General features: G+C 41.9%; 1 pseudogene; it reads left to right on the top strand.

The window, feature by feature from the left end:
* Positions 1-286: 286 nt before the first annotated feature.
* Positions 287-968, top strand: LOC100345487 (platelet-activating factor acetylhydrolase IB subunit alpha2-like; annotated as a pseudogene).
* Positions 969-5,173: the final 4,205 nt, after the last annotated feature.

The following is a 5,173-nucleotide window of genomic DNA, read 5'->3' as shown; positions in this document are numbered from 1 at the left end:
ACATCGCTTACCGTCTCTGAACATTAAATGAGTTACATACAAAAAACACTCAGACAGAGCCTGGCACAGAGGAGAGCATTGTGTGATGGTGGTGATTTGGTTTCAGGGACTGTGCCAAATGTTTAGGCTTATCACCAGCACATTTATTTAGTATGATATTAAACTCAGGAAGCCAGGAGTGACACTCCAGAGCCTGCTAATGGGGACCTGGTGAGTGACAGACGCACCCCCCCCGCCACCGCCAGTGTCGCTGGGGGCCCACATAGAGCCTTTACCTGAATGTGGAATGAGCCAAGGAGACTCAAACCCAGCAGCTATCCCACATGCAGCAGAAGATACTCCAGGAGATGGCAGATGGATGGCTCAGCAGAGCAGATTAGTCCAGGGATTGTAAAGACAAACCGACGGATGTCCTGTTGGTGGGAGACGCCATGGTGCATCCGATGCAGCAGTGTGAGATATGGCAAGGAGTCTTTCCCCACTTCATGCACTCAATTTTGGAATTGGAGGAGATGCAACGAGATGTGTTTTGTGGAGACTAGAGAATTGAGAACTGGAGAATACTCAACCTAGGGTCACTGTTGTCTGGATAGGAAGAAACAACCATGAAAATGCAGCACAAGAAGTAGAAGATGGGATTGAGGCCATGGTTCACCCTATCAATACCGTGCAACCACAGATCAAAATTATTCTATTGGGTTTGTTACCTTGAAGTGAGAAGCCCAACCCCTTCAGGCAAAAGACTGCCAAGGTGAACCCACCTCTCAAGGTTTCTCTGCTTGCCAGTGTGCAACTACTGAACACGGGTCGGAGCTGCATACTCTCAGACATTTCCATCCCCTGCCACGACATGTTTGATTTTCTGCACCTCACAGCAAGAGGCTATGCAAAATCTACAAACCCTCCCTCAACCGATCATGCAGTTGTTGGAAGAAACACCTGAGTAGAAACAAACCACCGTTGCCTGACTGGCTCCCATCATTGTTAATAGATCCCCAACTTCCTGAGCTTGGTGATGTCGCTGGCGCTATAAAATCCTTCTCTTCCTTAAGGCGCTTTGCATTGCAGAATGTTCCTGAGTGTCTATACCTAGTGTTTGAAAGGGAGAGGGATTTGAACTTGTCCTGTACATAGAAGGTTTGTTTGACACAGGAGAAAAATTGGCCAAAATTGTTGTTGAAGTTCATTTGAAACAAGATGGGGATTTTTAGCTGTGTGTGTGACTCATTTATTGAATTATCACTGTTTTTCCTAGGACGATATCAGTCCTAAGTAGTGAACAATATGGTGATTCTTTTCTATGCCTTTTTTTTCCTATGGATTATGTCATATATAATAATTATCAGAGTCATATCTACTTGGCTTTCAAATGTGGTGTCTTTTGCTGGTTTTCAAGGTTCATAATTTTTAACCTGTTATTTTACTTTATTCCTAGGTATCCTCAGCAGTTTCCTAACTTATAACATCAGATTAAACATGCTTGTCATTCAAATCTGGGAGATTCTTCAGTGACAAGTGAAGGTGTTACACTCTTAATCTTTCCCATGTTTAGCAGTGAAAAATAGGCTTTTGCCCCAGGTGGAGCACTCTGGATCAGCAATATCGTGAGAGTAACTGGATCAGGACTTACACTTTCAGCATCAGAGCTCCAGGTCAGAAGATTAGGTTAGAAACTTGTGATGTTGGCCAGCGCCGCGGCTCACTAGGCTAATCCTCCAATCCTCTGCCTTGCGGCGCCGGCACACCAGGTTCTAGTCCCGGTCGGGGCAGCGGATTCTGTCCCGGTTGCCCCTCTTCCAGGCCAGCTCTCTGCTATGGCCCGGAAGTGCAGTGGAGGATGGCCCAAGTGCTTGGGCCCTGCACCCGCATGGGAGACCAGGATAAGTACCTGGCTCCTGCCATCGGATCAGCGCGGTGCGCCGGCCGCAGTGCTCTGGCCGCGGCGGCCATTGGAGGGTGAACCAACGACAAAGGAAGGCCTTTCTCTCTGTCTCTCTCTCTCACTGTCCACTCTGCCTTTCGAAAAAAAAAAAAGAAAAGAAAGAAAGAAACTTGTGATGTCAACAAACACCAAAAAAGAGATGGGAAAACAAGGAGAGACAGCATGCAGGGGTCTATTATAGACATGATAATTCAATGGCATAAAAATCACAGCCTTCAGAGAGTGATCAGAGTCTGGTTTTTCCCCCTTAAAACCTTTTACCATTTCCTTTTTTGGGAAAAGAAATCAGAATTCTGTTTCCCATTCTGTAATGTCTGGCATTATTTCAAGTTTTATAGAATCGTAAGGTATACATTTTTATTATTTTTAAAATTGGCTTAGTTTTAAAATCACATCAGCCCAAAAAACTTTTGCTTTTTCCATGGGGAAACAGTGAAACTGCTCTTCAGAATAAACATTCTACCTTTATCCCACCTTCTAGCATGAAAGAACAAGGTTCATTTAACTTTTAAGGTTTCTCACCAACATATCTTCATTGGGGGATTTCTTTCAATAGTGCTCTTACAGTCTTTAATGATTTGCTTGACCTTCAAGAATTGCCAATTTAAAAGCAGTGAGAGAATAGATGATCATTGTCTAATATACCCATGGGATATGTACAAACTGGGCCTACAAACTGGACCAAGTGGGTTTTGAAGTAACCCATCAAACTGCTCTGCAGTGTTCAAATTCAGTAACTGAATTATATGTTGCATGTTCTACTTGCAAGGCAAATGACGTGTGTTGTATGTTGGAGGAGGGTTACCAATTTAGGTTAAAACTTATTTCTAGTAAGGGATAGAACTTGAGCTGACTTTTTTTCTTGTTGAGTCTATAATTTTTTGTCTTTAAAAAGTTTAAACTTGTCTGAATGTATCATATCTTCATTAAAGGCAGAAAATACACCTGGTGTTTAGTAAAATAAATAAACAAACAAGGTAAGCTTCTGGTACATTTTACAGACATAAAATTTTGACACAAAGGGACTAATTTGACTAAGATGGTGGCACCTGTCTGAAGAGGCAGAATGTCATAATGCAAGTTACCTTCTCTCAGAATCCAGTGGCTTTTTGTTTGTTTGTTTGGTTGGTTGGTTGTTTTTTTTTTTTTTTTTTTTGAGAGGCTGAGTTAGAGAGTGAGAGAGAGAGACAGAGATTGAGAGAAAGGTCTTCCTTTCCATTGGTTCACCCCCCAAATGGCTGCTATGGCCGGTGTGCTTCGCCAATCCAAAGCCAGGAGCCAGGTGCTTCTTCCAGGTCTCCCACTCGGGTGCAGGGCCCAAGCACCTGGACCATCCTCTACTGCCTTCCCGGGCCACAGCAGAGAGCTATACTGGAAGAGGAGCAACCGGGACAGAATCCGGAGTACCAACCAGGACCAGAACCCGGGGTGCCGGCACGCAGGTAGAGGATCAGCCTAGTGAGCCGTGGTGCAGGCCAGAATCCAGTATTAATCACTGAGTGTCAGGCTTGACCCGCTCTCTTAACAAGAACAGAAAAGCTGCTTGGGGTCCCAATGACAGCAGTTTGAGAACTTTGGACCCAACCCTCCTTCACCTCTCCTGTGGCCCCAGGAGAACCATAGTCTACCTCATGCAGGACAGTCCAGATTAGCTAGCAAACTGCTCTGGAATTTGGAATTACTGTGGGTAGATCTCAAAAGAGAACTAATCTGGGCTCCCCTGAATTAAATGCACTAGAAAAAAATCAAAGTCAATCTCTGAGGTCTTCTCTTGAAAAGTCAGGTCACCCAGATGTCACTTAATCAATAAGAGATGTAAATAAGAGCTTGCAGGGCACAGACACACATCAGCATCTTGCCAGGTGTGTTCTGGCAAGACAGTATCAGCCAGAGGGAGACCAGGGTCGTGAACCTGTCCCTTACCTGCAAAATCATCTGATTTGCCTCAGACAGCATGCCACAAGTCTGTCTACACTCACGACTCTAAGAAACAATCATTTCTTTCAGTGTTTGCCATTTAGATAAAGCTTCTAGGGAAATGTGTCAAGAACCCATCTATCAACACGTATTTATTACTAGACCTGTTATGTATTCAGCACTGGGTTAAACAAACTTTGAAGTTTCCTATCACATGTTTGAGGGGAATTCGAATGTCTTAATGGGTGTGATTGTGTCAAATAGATTGTTACAGTAATCCCTGTTCCCTAACTCCAGTTGCTGTCAATTTCAGAGATTTTGTTGGTGATAAAGCAAAAGTGTAGTGTGTTAGGAAAGCAAGTAATTGATTCTGAAGAGTAACATTAAACAGATAAAATGAAATGAGATTTCACTCTCTTGTTTTCCCATCTGACATGAACTGTTGGCTGATATCCCTCACAATCTTTAAAAAATTTCTCTAGCTCCAAAGTTACTATTTCAATTCTGATTTGTAACATGCAGAAGACTCAAAGAGTAAATCCAGCTACAACTCAATAAAGCTAATTAAATTTTTTAACCTCCTCCATGAACAAGAGTTATTTTTATAATTGAGATTCCTTTTTGAAACAATGTTTCTTGTTTCTGTTTTTGTCAATGCTTGAAGTCTGTTTCTTTTCCTTTTCCATATCTTAAATTAAGCTAGATTCTTAATCTTTCTTATCAGTATAAATGATTCACTGACTGAATTTGGCAAGAAGATACTGGGTTTTGCTACTGGCATAAACATAAGGCTAAATGAGCAATTCTACAGTGAATGACAAAGGACTTCCACATGCACTGTGCATAATAGGATCTGATTCTGACATTAATGGCCTCTTTGCTGTCTGTCATCTTCCACTTAATGGTTGGAATAGACAAGACCTGCAGTTCTTACTACTTAAGAATGATGTGATAAGCTAAGTAACAGGCTTGGAAATTTAGGGCAACTGGACTTTTAATTTCAGATTTATCCTGACTTGAGTTCAGATTCTAAGCAAGACACTTGCTGATGGCTTAGTTTGTCCTATTTGTGAAATAAAGAGAGAGAAAAGATTACTAATGTAACATCCAGAGAGACACGACTATTAAATAGGCATGGAAGATATTATACTTAACAAGCACTAATTTGTGCATAATTGTATAAACAATATTAAGATTTTTAAGATAATTCACTTGACATGGTTTGAAATACAAAGATGTATATTATGCAGGCTTGGTTGCCAGAAGGTCAAAGTTCAGCTGGAGAAATGAGATGTTAAGTGTTAAAATGTGTTC

This window comes from Oryctolagus cuniculus, chromosome 6 (genome assembly GCF_051225735.1).
Source record: "Oryctolagus cuniculus isolate XC-2025 breed Fujian yellow rabbit chromosome 6, ASM5122573v1, whole genome shotgun sequence".
Taxonomy (NCBI): Eukaryota; Metazoa; Chordata; class Mammalia; order Lagomorpha; family Leporidae; genus Oryctolagus; species Oryctolagus cuniculus.
The sequence above is the reverse complement of the archived record's forward strand: the minus strand, read 5'-3'. Positions and strand labels throughout refer to the sequence as shown.